At 37.8% G+C, this 16,674-nt stretch overlaps 1 pseudogene; it reads left to right on the forward strand.

The window, feature by feature from the left end:
- LOC118929219 (transmembrane 9 superfamily member 2-like) overlaps window positions 1-16,674 on the forward strand; it is a 70,095-nt pseudogene that overhangs the window by 23,298 nt on the left and 30,123 nt on the right.

Genomic DNA, 16,674 nt, shown 5'->3' on the forward strand with positions numbered 1-16,674 from the left:
TTGGGAGAGTTGAATGCGCTTTTTGTCTGTTTGATGCTTCTGATTATAAATGTAATAACACCCTCATTATAGAAAATTTGGAAAGTACAGCAAAATATAAAGAAGCAGTAGAAAACTATTGCCTGTAATCTCACCACCTAGAGACACCACTATTAACATTCTGAACATATCCTTCTATTTTTTCTTGCCTCATCACTTTTGCCATGAATAATGCCCAAACTCTTGATATGCTTAAGCTTTATATACTGATAACATTTTATTACTTTATTTGTATTCATAGTTTTGTGTGGTTAAAAATCCAGAGAGACCTGCATTTATGAATTTTACCATTTTGCAATATTCCTTTGTAACAACTTTGAGACTATAGAATTAACTAACATCTTAATTTTTATTATTATTATTATTATTTTTATTAAAGTATCATTGCTATACAATCTTATGTTGGTTCCAAATACAGAACACAGTGGTTCAACAGTTACCCATATTATCAAGTCTTCACCCCATCCAGTGTGGTCACTGTCCATCGACATAATAAGATCTAACATCTTAATTTTAGGCCAGATGCACATGGCTGCAGTTTTAATCTTACAGAAACACGTTTACTTCGTGGTATGCTTAATTTTTTTTATTGAAGTAGAGTTGTTATACAATCTTATATGGGTTTCAAGTATACAACACAGTGGTTCAACAGTTACTATGTTCTTAATTTGTAGCTCGATTTTTTTAGAGCTAGTGTATTTCGTTTTTATTCCATGATCAAATTCTGTGTTTTTTAGTTTCTAGAAGTTTAGACTTCTTTAAAAATTCTTTATCCTTTTGCAGTCTGACTTCAGCAAAAGTAATACTTTCTACCTCTTCAACCATGTTGATATTACAATTATATATCATTGGGAAAGTGAAGCAAATTGGGGTATTGCAAGATTGGTTACTGCTAGAGTTGAACTCAAAACGCGATTACAGTGTCTTTTTAGTTACCTCATTAATTTAAAAATTAATTCAAGATGTAGGAGTTCTCAAATAGAATCTTCATTTTTAGGATGTATGTGTGATATAACCTTAGACTTACGGTTTGAAAAATTGCATAGCAATTTTATCCCCTTCCTGTAGTAAGCATCGAATACTGTGATTTGAGGAAGAATTGACAGATCTGGAGAACAGACTTATGGAAAGGATCCTAACTCTCTTCTTTAGTTGCTGCCATATGATAGATTAGATTTAGATTTGTGCTTCTTCAGAGGACAGGTCTGGTATCAATGGAGTCTAGTAGCAAGTATCAACTGAGTATCAGAAAGAATTTGCTGACAATTAGAGCTAACAGTTGAATAAGCAATCTCAAGAATTGGTGAGTGCTTTATCCCTGGCTGTTTGTAGGAAGAGCCTGGATGACCCAGCTGATAGGCATTCATAGACATCCAGCATAGTATCTGGTCCCTAGTAAGTAAGTGCTCAATGCGTTATAAAGGGCAATTCTGCTTTGGGTAAGAAAATGGACAGGTGATATTTAATGTTCCAACTCTAAGGTTTTTTGAAACTGTTGGATAAGATTTGTACTCTTCAGTTAAGACAGACAGAGAGGGGAATATATCACATAATGTATAAAATCATGATTCATTATGGGCAAAATATAAGACTTGAAATATTAGGACGAAGGAAGTTATTCCTTGAAACTTATGTGAAGTATATTAAAGGAGGCAAGTGTAGAATAGTTTTCTGAACACAGAACATGGAATTAGGAAATTTGGATTTTAGATTCTTCATCTCTGCTGGTTCCATTTTAGAAGTCAATCCTAAGTTCATAGAAATGAACCAGACTTCATTGTTTTGAAGGATACTATCTTATTTTACATTAGCCCAGGTGTTCCAAAGGAAAAGAATAGTTAGAGAATGTATTATGCCAAACTTTTGACCGTGGGTAGGTTAACTTGATCTCTCATAAACTTAATTTCCTCACTTGTAAAATGAGAGAGGTGAATTAGGAGTTTTTAATATGGACTGTATCAAACACCTGGGAATTTTTATTGATGTGTATTTTTCTAGGCAAAAGGGTCTATTGAACTTCATTCAAGAAACAGGCCCCAAATGGTGGTACTTTCCAACTCTGATTTATCTCAGTAAAAAGATATTCTTTTTAAATTAGTAACTATATTAAAATTTTTGAAGATTATCTTTGTAAGGTGTTGTAGATAGGAAACGAAGAATTGAAAGGAACAGGGCATGTTTATGAGTAGCAGCAGTAAACATAGCTACTAAGAGAGGCCAGGAAATACTAACCACTGCCAAAGGTGATCACCTATGCTTTTTTTGTGCGTGTCACTTCTAATATCTGGCAGCAGAATTTTAGGACGACAGACTGTGATGTCTGAGTCAGGATGGCTGCTCATGTTGAAAGTCATTTGGTTAGAAAGGTAGTAAACATAAAAAGTATGATCATACAGGAAGCTATTCTCATCAACTATATAAAAACTGAACTTAATGCTTTACAGTCACATCTCATATTCTCAGACTCAGAATAAAAAAGTCAAGAAAATTAGTTTTTAAGGTTGTATTTTTTCTACATGGCTCATAGTAATAGATTATGCATGCATGCAGTAAAACTTCAATCTAATCAGGGCAAAGGTCATTTATTTGGGCCCCCTGAGAAGGAGGACTCTGTTGTAATAGCGCTTTTTCAGAACTAGGCAATCTGTTTGAGGTCATAGAAGTGAGTTAGGCCGAATGGTTTGGGAGCCCCATAGTCCTGGATTCTCCTTGAAGTGCTGTGCCTGCTGATTTCCCCGATGGTTACCATAGCTGGTCATTGTTTTTTCCTTACAGTACTTGCTTCATTTGGCTCTTCGGTTACCATTCATTCCTGGTTTTCTCCTGCCTCACTGGTTGCTTATCTATCTTCTCATTTCTCCAACGTCTTAATGTTGGAGGGTCCCAGGACTCATAGTCTTTGAACTTTTTCTCTATTTATACTCCCACCTTGGTGATGTAATCCTGTCTCATAGTATTAGATACCACAATGACACTTAGCTTTCTAGACTTGTCTATTTAACTGTCTGTTTGACATGTCCACTTGGATGTCTAATAGGCATTTCACACCTACCATGGCCAAAGATGAACTTCTAATCTTCCCTCCAAACCTGTTTCTCTTGTCATCTTCTCTGTCTCAGTAAATGGCAACTCCATCCTTCCAGTTGTTCTGGCCCCAAAACCATGGATGGCATCATCCTCGATTCTGCTTTATCATTCTTCACTCATACATCATATCCATTCCAGTCCTTTGGCAGATCATGTGAATCTATTTTCAAAATATGTTTAGAGTCCATCACTTCTCATCACTTTCACCATGGTCACCTGGTCCAAGATACTATGCTATTTCACCTGGATGGTTGCAGAAACCTAGCTGGGCTCCCTGCTGCCACCCCTGTCTTCTGGCAGTCTTTTCTTATTACAGCATTCAGAGCACTCCTTTTTAAATGTCGACTTGTGTCAATCATCTGCTCACAATCTTCCAGTGACTTCCCATCTCACTTAGCGTAAAAGCCAAAGTTCTGAAAATGGCCTACAAAGCCTTACACACCCCATACATAAGGCCAGTGGTTTAAAATAGGGTTTCTACCTCGATTAGAGATTTTAACACAGTTTTTGCTGCATAATCTGTCTCCTATTAAGTGCAGATATTTCCTGCTCTAGGCTCAAAGCTGGTTCTTACATAGTGAACCTTGATATGCATTATCATAGAGTAATTTAATCTTTCTCTTTAGCACTAAGATTTGGTTTGTAGACTTAACAATAATTAGTTATTTATTTCATAGCTGTTTTAAAATGTATTTTGGCTTTAAGTAGGATACATTCATTCTACAAACATTTAATAAGGGCATATTATGTACCAGACACTAGGGTTATAAAAATGAATAGAAAGAGGTGGGCATCAATAACCTTTGCAACTGTGAGCGAACAGTTTTATTGTGCATATACACACAGAGGTAGCATCCTGTAAGGATTGCATGTAATTTATTAGACAGAAGCCAAGACATAAATTGTATGTTGAATAAGTAATTCAAAAGGAAAGCATCATTGTTTCTCCTTTTGTTTATTTATCTCTCTTTTACTCCTACTTTTACTTTTGAGTGATAAAACAGTCTCTTTATTTCTGACCAGACATTTTCTACCTCTTCATCAGTCCTTTCTAGTTTGAAACCTCTCTGTTTTTGTTTTCCATGTCCTGTTTTTAATGATCATTCTCTTTTTCAAACACAAAAGTTTCACACAGATTATGTCCTCCGGACCTTTCATTGGTAATCATGGCATTTTACACACAGTAGGCCCTCAAATCTCTGGGTGCTTAGAAATATGAGTTCTTCTTCATCTATTTAGTTTTCTAACTCTACAGCTGAGGTTGCAAGATAGGTTATTTAGTATATTGAAGGGGGATTAAGTGAAAGATAAAAAGTAAAGCCATTTGCTAATGGAAGGATTAAAAAAAAATCTATCCACAGGCAAAAAGGTTCTTAAGTGTTTTGGGCAGTATATTGAGTCCCATTTGAGTCTTAGAGACATTTAGAAACCAAAGTATTTTAAATAAAAAGACTTTTAAATGCAGAATATAATGAAGGGCCTGTTTTTTCAACCTACTATTGTTATGTGCCTGAATCTCCGTGAACTGGAAATCCACAATGTCAGTTTGGTATAAAAATTCCTTCCCCTTCACTTTTTTTCTCTTTTACTAGCTATATGCATTCAGATGAAAACCACCAAATTTGTAATGTACCCCCTATGGGAAATCCTGAAGAATATAGAGACAAGTTGAATGTAATCTACACTTTGTGAAATTTGAAGTAAGTACTTGATGCCACCATCTTACTTTTTTCCAAATCAGGTATGTAAATATCATATACTTAATAAATATTAAAGCCTTAATTTTCATCAATTTAAAGTTGTATAACACATCTAAGAGCTCAAGAAAGTAGGTAAGTTCTTGATGTTATAGCCATTCAAAGGACGATCATTAAAGGAATTGCTGTGTTAAATCTACTACATTTCAGCCGCCGTGCCAGGTACTTTACTTTCTCTTACCTCTTCTTGAGGTTTGAAAGAGGCACGTGGGAAACCAGAGGGGTGTCACCGGGGTTGGCAGGCTGCCTGGCTATAAGTGGGGCCTTAAAGGAAGAAGATCCTGTGGAATAGACACAGTGTAGTGTGGTGAAAAGAACACACATATTGGACTCAGGCTGACCTATGGTTTAAATTGAGGCATGGCCACTTACTAGCTGCATGAGTTTTGGTAGGTCATGTAATCTCTGAGGCTTGATTTCTCCTCATGTCATTTCATCCTCAGTTTCAGAATATGTAAAGCCCTTAGCATGACAGAGTAGGTTCTCAACAAATGGCATTCATTATAGTTTGTATGTCTGGAATTTTTTTCTTTTGCAGATAGCTACTTTTATAAAGATGGCATGTATTTTTGGTAGATAGAAAGACTGACAAACTAATAACATCCTGGTGAATAATCTATCAGTTCTATGATGCTTGTGTTTCCCAAAGAGTTTTCTAGAAACTAGTTAGTTTCATACTTTTTTTTATTTTTGCTTGGGATTTTAGAAGGTGTTATGTAAAAAAAAGGATTCAATGATGAGGTTACTTTGGGCGATGCAAGGTTAAACAATGTTAAGACAATGATTTCAAGAGTATTCACTATATTAAAAGGCATTGTGAATTTTCAAAAGGTGATTATAATATGCAGTGTTTCATAAACCATGGCAGAACTCATGGGTATATAATATGTAGGAAATACAAGGGAAATACTGCACGTGCAAAGATGTATATAACTTCGGACAAATGGGATATCACAAATGCTATTTTCACTTAATGTGTATGTTGAGGACATTTTTTAGTGTCAATAAATAGTGAGTCACATTCTTCTTTTTATTGACTTCATAGTCCATTTAATATACAGGCCTTATGTAAAATATACAGACTCAGGGATGGCAGTGCAGCATGCAGAATATAGCCAATGGTTCTGTAAAATCTTCCTGTGTTGATGGACAATAACCACACTACCGGGGTGAGGATTTAATGATGTGGATAACATTATACCAATATACCATCTTATATTGGTTTCAAGTATACAACACAGTGTTTCAGCATTTACCCACATTATTAAATCCTCACTCCCACTGGTGCGGTTACTGTCCATCAACACAGGAAGATGTTACAAAATCATTGGCTGTATTCTCCATGCTGCACTACGAGCCCTGTGACCAACTTATATTATGATTGAGAATTTTTGTGCCCCTTTATCCCCCTCATCCTCGCCACTCACCTGCCCCAACCCCTATCCCATGGTAAGCACCAACCACTTCTCAGTGTGTATGAGTCTACTACTGTTTTGTTCATTTTGTTTTGTTTTTAGATTCTACAACCCAAATGTGTAATTTTTAGTTATTATAAGCAATGCTTTAGTGAACAGTCTTGCTTTTTTACTTGTGATTATTTCCTAGAGTTAAATTACTAGAAGTAGGATTGTTTAGGTGATAGGGTATACACATTTTGATAACACATTGCCGAATTCTTTTTCAGAAAAGTTGCTAGGCCTGAGGATCTGCTGTTTCCTCACACCCTTGGTCATACTACGTTTTTGTTAATCTTTTATAATCTTGCTTCAGAATCTTAATTCTGTGAGGATATCAATAGGAGGTAGATTCATACTAGGTGAACTCCTAAGGGTCCAATGTATAAACCAGAATACTAATTTATTAACTTATATGGAGAAATATAAATGCCTAGCAGACCACACCAGTAATGTTAGCTGGTTAGCACATGTGCCTGTAATTAACACATATGAGAAAGCAAATATAAATCAAGTAAGTAGAAAGTTGCTTGGTGGGCGCAGGACCCCAGAGCAAAGGCAAGTGAGATATTAAAAGACAATATTCATGGCATTCTAGTGCTATGCTTGCCCATGGACCAGATGTTATATTCATGAGTTATATTCTTAGTCCTGAGCAGTGTTAGAGGTGTTTCACCAAAACATTAACTTTGGGGCTTTCTTTTTGTAGGGAAAACCTTTTCTGGCTATGTAGATTGATGTATTTCCCTTTTTAGCTTTTTTTAAGATTATAATATAAATCATATTTTTGACTCAGGTTTGATTATACTTGCTTTTGTTTAAGGCTTATTTATTACAGCTTTAGATGTGCTTTCCTGAGACCAAACCCTAATCACCTTATTTGGAATAAGGTCTCAAATCTCTTCAAACATTTACAAATTGTAGTTGGTTTGTGTCACTTCTTTCAGTGGCCTGACATTATAAAGTGCTTCTTCCTAATTTCATTCTGAAAGCAATTCCAGATTGGGGATGTCCTGCCTTTGTCCCTGTATATCACCTATAGTGGCTATCTCCATTTTATAAGTGAGGATACTGAAGTCCAGTGGCTGAAGTAATTTTCTCAGGACCATAGCTAGCAGGAGGTGCAAGTGATATTTAAACTCAGGTCTGTCTGGCCCCCAAACTCGTCGTTTTCTCACTATATCATTTTGGCTTTCTATGTTAAAGGTCTATTATATTTTCTGCCTACAGAGTTACTATAAAGAAGATGAGAAACGTTTATGTTTGAAATGTGTGTGTATACTTTTGAGTCATTCAGCTAGAGGTCAGGATTACTTGATCCTGTATCCTGCAGTTTACCTGAAGTACAACTGGTGCAAACAGGCAATTTACTAGTCCAGTAAGTGTAGTCCAGGTTTCTAATCTCTGGATGAAATACAGAAGTGTAATCTGGGGAAAGGAATGAAATACACCCTGAAGAAATTAAAATAACCTTTCCCTAATGATTGAGAATACTATTCAAAGTCTGAGCTATTACCCGAAGTTGATCAAAATGCTGAAACCCTTCTATATTTTCATCACTTATCAGTTGGCTATTAAAAATTTTAATGTAGGAACTCTTACTTTACAGTGAAAGCCAAGGGACAGTACATCTAAATTGAAGTTCAGAGTCATACCAGGGGCCTACACGGTTTGGCGTCAGTGGTCGGTCTGCCTATTGGGACAGTGGCGACCAAAAGAGCTGGAGCACAAATGGGGGAATTTGGGGAATCACCTTACTTGAAGTTGGTTCTCCACCCCTTGTTCCTTCATAGTCAGATCTAAACCCTGAAAGCTCTTCTAGAAGAGGAAATTCCCCTTTCCCACTGAAACTCATTTGGGGTGCTCCAAAGGGCTGTGGCTTTCAGAAGTGGTACCGTAAAAAGAACCAGACATAGCTGAGTTTGAATCCTGCCTCTGACATTTACTAGCTGTGTGAACTTGGCAAGTTACGCTGAGCCTGTATTTCCTGAACTGTAAAATGGGGATAAAGTAGTCACCTCATGTGATTGCTATCAGAGATAAGCGAGCTAACATATAAAATATTTAGCACAGTACCTAGCCCATAGTAGACACACAGTGTTTCCTATTTCTTCTCTCATACAGGAGCATTTGATTTGAAGTGTCTTATACAAAAGCAGCCTGTATGAATTGAGAGTATGCAGTGAGAACACGCCAAGCCACAGTGTTCTTTATCTGAACACTAGAAAGTTGCTGTTGTAGTTGTAGGGGGGAGGATGTAAACAGAGTAGTCATGCATATCTCCATGGTTCTGATTCTTTATTTTCTATCTTGGTTGCAAAATGCAGTTTTAGCCCAGTGATAATGGTATGCATTAGTCTTTCCCGATGGGCATTCCCTAGAACACTAGTCAAATACATTTGGAAAATGCTGCTTTCTACAGTCTCCTTTCTTAGCTTCCCAAAGTGTAGTAGTCAAATGTTTAAAAGTCTCCTAATAATGAAACCTTTTGACTGAGTCCAACTCAGCATTTTGCAACTGTACTTGGCTCTGGAGTAGTATTCTGGAGTAACAGTTATATTGCACTGTGGAGCCCACTTTGGTTATCCCAGATGTGCATGGCTCTTGCGTCTTAGGGTAGTTCATAAAATCCTGTTGAACCCATAACGTAGCTCAAACTTTCCGTGGACAAGTAAGCAAATCTTCACACATTGGTGACTGTAACTATAAAATAACTTAAACTATGCTGTGGCTTATGAAGGATTTTGTCAGCTAGCTGGGTACCTAATCATCATTTATTGAGTTGCCTCCATGGAAATGACAGAATTTGAAAATCACTCTTTTTTCACCCTCCAATTAAATAATTGATTCAGATCAGTATTATCAAGGGATGTTAACATTTTAGGTGCCTGAGTGTTGGGGAGACTGGTTATTCTCACAGTAGCAAAATATCAGCCTACAGATTACTTGCTAATTGCAAATGGGAAAATATACAAATATGTAAGTGGCTAAGGAAATAAACATGGTGAGTTGGTACTGATCGCTCTGCAGTCCAGCACTGCAGTGTTCAGGCTGGCCCTCTCCCCTTACTTATTTGTAATTGTGAGAAATGCCATCATCTACCATCTTGACTTATTTGTTCAACCCCAGCCCACGTGTAGCATCAGAGCCGATAACTCATGCCCTGCTGAGAAACAATGTTATTAACAAGAATACGAGGTTTGTACAGCACTTTTTTGGGTAAAGAAATACCTTTTCTTTTTTTCATACCAAGTCTTTGAAATCCAGTATGTATTTTACACTTACAGCTCATCTCCCTTAGGACCAGCCACATTTCAAGTGCTGAATAGCCACATGTGACTACAGGCTGCTGTCTTAGCAAGGATCCACATGTCCACATTTGCCGGGACTGTCCCCTTTGGTTTTCTGTGCTTCTACATGTTTTCTCCCTTTTGCTGCTTCTCATTCCCAGGACAGAAAATCTCACCAGGTCCTGTGACATGGATTGATTCCAGGCCCTTGGCTGGGTGAAACTACGCTGTCTCACCTTCCTGCAGACTATGGAAGCCTTCCCTGTACCTTCTGGCACAACAACGTCATTGAAGTCAGGGGGAGGGCTAGGCCCGATCCTGACTAGGGGCCGTGGAGAGGAAGAACTCCATGCCTGTGTCAGACCACGTACAGACGTCATTCCCGTGTAGCAGCTGTGGCTCCTCAGCCCCCTGGGTTGCGGCCTCTACCCTCCTTGGTCTCCTCCGCTGCCATAGTGCTGCCACTTGCTCTGCTGTTTGGAAACAGAGTCCATGGTCACTGGCTGAGCTTGTGGGCTTGGGCCCTGGCCAGGCAGTGACTAGCCACAGGGAAGTTCAGAGGCAGTATAATGATTCTTGGTTTAAAAAGTTTTGTCTTTTTGTTTTTTCATTAAGCATCTTTTGTTCTTTAGGTTTTCAGAAAATAGTACATGTTCCCAAGAGAGTATAAAGTTTGGAGTTTATATTTATTCAGAAGTTATTGAAGGATGGGTCATCAAGATTAACATCTAAATGAAGACATTTTATTCATGCATTTATGTGACAAATATTGAGGACCTATTATGTACCTAGCATGGGAATTTTTATAAAGTACCTAGTTTAACTTTAGTTCTTACAGTAAGTCCTCTGAAGGCGGGTCTTATTTTAAAAGTCCATCTTATACAAAATATAACTGAGACTCATAGAGGTAAAGTCATCTGCCCAAGGTCACAGATGTAAAGGATTATAAACCCAGATGGGTTTGACTAGGGAGTCCAGACTTTTAATGCAGCTTCATTAATACATGGTGCAGTTAGTGGGAAGGAATCACAGTGGGCTAATTAGCCAAGAAAGCCTTTTAAGAGAGGGCCTGTGACCTGGGCCTTAAAGAATGCTGAGTATGATTTGGATAGAAAGGACAGAGATATGTGAGGCAATGGGCTGAGTTAAGAGACTTGGATTTTAGGAATCTGTAGAGGAGCTAGCGGTAGGGTTTTCCAGATAAGAATATGCAGGTCTATGTGGGGAACAGTGAATAAACAAATTGTCCAATTGAAGCAAAACATTTTCATTTGTTTATTCATTCATCAACAGATAATAGATACACTCTATGTGCCAGGTGTTAGGTGCTGGGCTGTATATAAAGGCCAAAAAGATTCAGTCTAACACTGCAGACTTTAATCACTGAGATAGTATTGGTAGAAAGGTTGGAAAGGTAGATTTGGGCCAGATTTTGAATGGCCTTGAATGCCAGGCTGAGGTATTTCTATTCACAATACTTTTACTTCAGAAATTTGCTGTTTTTATACCACTAACCAAAGGTTTTTTGGTTTCACATTACATTTAGCTCTGTATGTGAGTTATGTAAGTTTTGTCTGTGGGCTAGTCTGGGACCCTAGCCACATTTATAGCATTATTTTTTTCTCCAAAATGTATTTCTGATTTTCAGGCAGCAGCACAGGCCAGTCCCTGTATTGAGAATCAGAAAGTTTTAGTGCTGGCTTGCCTCTAACTCATACTGTGACCTCGAGCAAGTTCGTTTTTCCTTTGTGGATCTCGGTATCTCCATAATAAAATGAGGAAGTTGAACTGGATCAGTAGCTGTTAACCCTATCAAAGTAATGTTCTCTTTTAATAACAAATGTTCTATAACTCTCCATTTACTATTATAAAGTTATATTAATAGATACTAGATAAACCTGTCTATACAGTTTCCATAAACATCAAAACAGCATCCTAACTATATTGTAAAGGAGAAATAAAAAGAAAGTAACTTTCATACAATAATATGTATTTCAGTGTACATTCTAGTCACTCTCAGGTGCATTCACCTATATATATAATCCTTGTAAACGTGACAGCTGTGAATGCAGATGACTATAAGAATATTGTACACTGGGAACTCAAATACCACATCTCTAAATGACACCATGATTTTCGGAAATGTTGATCAATTTTGGCAAAGCCTCAGACCAAACATAGTGCCATTTTCCCTCAATTTACATGGTAGTTGTATTCCCAGAAAAAAACCAACACTCTATTTTAAAAATATATTCTTTATCTGCAAAATGGAATTAGAGTCTAGGTACAGATAATCATATGCAGTTTTTCACTCACACAACGTTGGATGGGGCATTTGGAAGTTCTCAGTGCTTCATCGCGTGGGTCTCCCAGCGCGATGCAGACCTCCTGGCATCCTAGTGTGCTGCTTAATGCCAGCCGTATCCCTGTACATTTTTACCATGCCCTCTAGGGGGTGCTGCTCCCCCTGTTGAAAACCCTTGGACTAGACGCTCTAGTCCCCTGCCAGCTTGATTCTTTGAGAGTCCTTGGATGAATTGTTACTGGGTGAGACCCATGGTGAGTACTGTGTCAAGAATCAGTAAGTCCTATCTTTGTCTCTACCTTTGCGGCTGTGTCTCCACAGTAAACAACATTAAAGACCTGTTTACCTCGTGGTTTTTATGAGGATTGCTATGTCTTGTAAAATATTTTGAAAACGGGCATGTAAAGATGCAGATTAATTTATTAATTTTAAGTGGATTAAAAAGTTTCCTGTGAAGAACCTACTATGTGCCAGGCATTATGCTAGGTTCAGGGAATGAAAAGACATGAGCCCTTCCCTCCAAAAGCTCAGGCTAGCAAGGAGAGAGGCTTCACACACAGAACTACAGTACAAGTGTGGTTAATCATGATTCCTTATCAGACAGAGCACCTGCTACATGCACGGCTCCTTGGAAAATTCTGGGGCTACAAAGAGACATGAGGCATAATCTCTGCTTTCCAGAAGTGTGGAGTATAATCAACAAGGTAGGTACGGAAGATGAAAAGTAGATAGTACTTCACAGCATATAGTAAGAAGCCACAGATGAAGTCACGTTCTTAAATCCAACTTAACCGATAATAAAGATGACCTTTGATAAAAGAAAGTTTCCTCCACTTCTAGTTATCTTTCTGCATTTGTCATTTTGTTCTCCAATGTGCCTTAGGATTTTATAATAATTTTCTTAGGGAAGAGTAATACGTGTTATGGTCTGTTATTTCCAGCAGATGGCACTGTTTGGTGAACAACTACTTGGTTTAACGACTGCAGATCTAAGTTCTTTGTATTTAAAACCCAACATAGTGCATATTTGAGTGTCTCTCCTTTTTTAAAGACTTGGTATGAATTAACTTGCTTAAGGTAACAGGTAGGCTGATGCTTGGAATTCAAATTTTGACAAATTAAGTCACTTTTTCCTATAGGAACAGTATTTTAATAGAATGGCTAAGATAAATCCTTTCATACAGTGAATATTTATCCCTTGATTTATCAGGTCTATAAATTATGATTTCCTTATAGGTTTTAAAATTAATTTATTTTGAAACAATTTCAGACTACAGAAAAATTGCCAGAGTAATGCAAAGAACTCCTGTAGTCCCTTAGGAACAGCTGCCCTGACTAACATTTTCCCTCATTGGCTCTGTCATTCACTCTTGTCTGTGTGTGTGTGTTATCGTTAGTCTTTCTCTGAATGTTTTGAGAGCTAGATGTCCCATCACCTTTAAACTTCCAGAGGGTCTTTCCCCCAAACAAGGTCACTTTCCTACGTAACTAGCATACAACTCTGCAACTCAGGAATCAATACTGGTATCACATTACCATCTGATCCACATACATCTACTCAGATGTCACCAGCTTGCCCACAACTGTACTTTCTCCCTTTCTGTTTCATGATCCTTTCCAGGATTCTGTGTTGTGGTTGGTTTTCGGTCTCCTCTTATTTGGACCAGTTCTTTAGTGTTTCCCTGTCTTTCATACTGTTGACTTTTTTCGAGTACAGACATGACATTCTGTAGGATGACCATCAAGCTGGGTCTGTCTGATGGTTCTTCATGAGCAGGCTCAGCCATACATCCTTGGCAGGAATACTGCAGAAATGGTACCTCACATCAGGAGGTCCATGATGTCAGCTGGCCCTGTCACTGGTAATGTTAACCATGACCACCTGGTCATGAGGTTTTAACTAAAATCCAAACCAATTTAAATTAAAATCTATCATTTGGATTTTTTTAAAGCAGTGTACATTGGCTTTCTTCATATCTCACCGCCCCCAAACCTCAGAAAAAAACACCTAAAGATACCCAATTATATATATATTAGTCACAAGGATGAAGGTACAGCAAAGAGAATATAGTCAGTGGTTCTGTAACATCTTTCTATGTTGACAGATCATAACTACACTAGCTGGGGTGAGCATTTAATAGTGTAGATAACTGCTGAATCACTATGTTGTATACTTGAAACCAATGTAATATTGTATATCAACTATCTTTCAATAAAATATAATAGAAAAAAATAATAAGTCATTTCAAACATGGTCAATCTATACCAGCATTTTTCTTTTGCTAAGAGCATGTCATTGATTTGAGGGTAATAACCCTGCATTTATGGTATAAGTGTTTATTGGGAATTATCAGTTAAGATCTCCGTCTATTGGGGATATTTTGCAAGAAAGGTATTGACAGTTTGAGTTCCATCACACATCAGCAGAAATGGCTTGATTGGTAATTGTATTTTGTGTTTTATTCAGTATGGAAACTATAATATTTAAAAGCAATATCTTTTATAAACTTGTTGCTACAACCTCTCAAAATACTTAACATACAAAAATGTAAAAATGAGAGTATTCGATAAGAAATGATGACTTAAGTTGAACAGTGTTTTATAATTAAACAAAATACCCTAATAAACCTATGTGCAGGAGGTGGAGGTGGTGGGTTGAAGTGAAGCAAGTTGTCTTTTAGTTCAATTTAACTTAATACTGATAATACTTGTATATGGTGAAGACTTCAAACCACATAGAAAAAGTCTAATTGTCCCTTCCCTTAACAATCCCTAGTCTTTCCCTCCAAAAGTATAGCTATTATTTTTTCTTATTTATTCATCCAGAAAAATGTTTGCATCTACAAGATATGCATATTATTTGGGGGTGGGGGTGGGGAATGGACTCTTTCTATACATACTTTCCACCTTTTTCACTTAATGCTGCTTCATAGACATTTCATATCATCTATAGGTGTATGTCATACTTTTTCATGCTTACATTGTGTTTCTTAGCATTGATTGCCGTAGTTGGTTCCCATTCTAATGGGTAATTTTAGTTGTTTCTAGGTTTTTATTATAAACAAAACTGTAGTTACTGTCATTATATGTATCTTTGTGTACCTTTGCAACTATGATATGAAGTTGTGATTAAGGTGAAATGTCCTCTGGACAAAAGGAAACAAATTATGGGGTGGATTTAGGGTCACAGAAAAATAGTAGCAATAAGGTGCTATTTCTGGTGAAGAGCAGTAAGCTGAAGTTATTTTCTTCCTAGTCCTTTTCTTAAATAAGTAAGAATATCAGTAAATAAAAATAAAATAAAAACATCAGGGTAAATCCCATGATTCCATGAAGTTAGCAGAAAAGAAATGGAAAGTCCATGCAGAACAACTCTCTGTCTGGTTTAGGATTATAACCAGCCAAAGGTTAGTTGAAGTTTGGTCATATGACTTTATATTTTTGTTTTAGGAAAATGAAAAGATCCAGTGGGCGTCCAGATTGGGATTATATTTTGAAGCCCATGCCTCACACCAACATTCAGTGGCTTTGGTAAGTACTTTAGGAAATAAAGAGTAAGTAGCTTCCGGGTGCAAGATGTAAAAAAAGGTAAATATAAAAACACAAATATATACATGTATATATATATATATATATATATATATATACATGTAGATGTATATATATTTAAAATTATTTTGCCACCAGGGATGATCCTGAATGCCTTTTTTTCTTCCCTGGGGCTAGTTTCTGCTCTCCTTTCTCTTGCCCACCTCTCCCCATACACAAAGAAAATGGAAAATGTGCTTCAAATATACTAATGTTGATGCTGAAGGGAAAGAACAGCCTGGGACGGCACAGAGATACACCACATGTACTTGGGAAGAGCATTGGGCTGGGAAGGAGGCAGGGCATGACCGTGGGAGTGGACGCCATGCAAGAGATGAAAACAGCCTAGAAACTTGTTTCTGGGCCAGGAAGTCGGAGCAAACTAGAGCAGGAAAGACAGTACCCAGCTGGTGCGGAGCAAGGTTGAGATGTCCCCAAAGACTGGGAAGAGAGCCAGGACAATGGTAAAAGGATTACGTATGAGAAACCAAAACCTTTCTAGTGGTCATTCAGTCAAGCAGGTCGTAGAAAGGAGAGATTGTGGAGAGACTGTGTCTGTGAGTGAAGGGCCACTCATTTGACAGGCTCTGAGGCACAGTGGGGAGTCAGGCAGACAGGCTTCTGCTTGCGTGAAGCTGACATTCTAGCAGATTCACAAAGTCCTTGAATCCTCAGGAATCGTCAACAGGATCGAACCAGAGTCAGAAGTCCTCTGTGACTGTGGAAGGAGTCGTTTCAACATGAAATTGGGCGAGCTGAGAACGTAATCCTGGAGGGTGGGATAAGGTGCTGAGAGCGGAAGGAGGATGTTAGTTTAGTAATTTAGGAGACCGGTCAGAGGCTGATGAAGAAGAGATGAATGTGTGTTTATAGCACTTTATTCCTTGTTATTCTCATGTCTTGTAACAAAGCAATTTTGGGTGGAAGAGGGTTATAAAAGTAATAATGAAGGTGAGGAAAGGCGTGATGCTGTGAGTACAGTCTCCCGAGGTGAGTTTCCTCACACTGCCATTGCCTTGAGCAGGAGAACAGCAGGAGAATAGCATGGCCTGCTCTTCCTAATTTTTCTATCCTGATGCCTCCTTCTCCTCCTCATTATTATTATCACATGGTGGCTTTTCCAGAGAGCCTTCTGTTTGGGCAGCAGCCCAGGT

Source organism: Manis pentadactyla, chromosome X, assembly GCF_030020395.1.
Source record: "Manis pentadactyla isolate mManPen7 chromosome X, mManPen7.hap1, whole genome shotgun sequence".
NCBI classification, from domain to species: Eukaryota; Metazoa; Chordata; class Mammalia; order Pholidota; family Manidae; genus Manis; species Manis pentadactyla.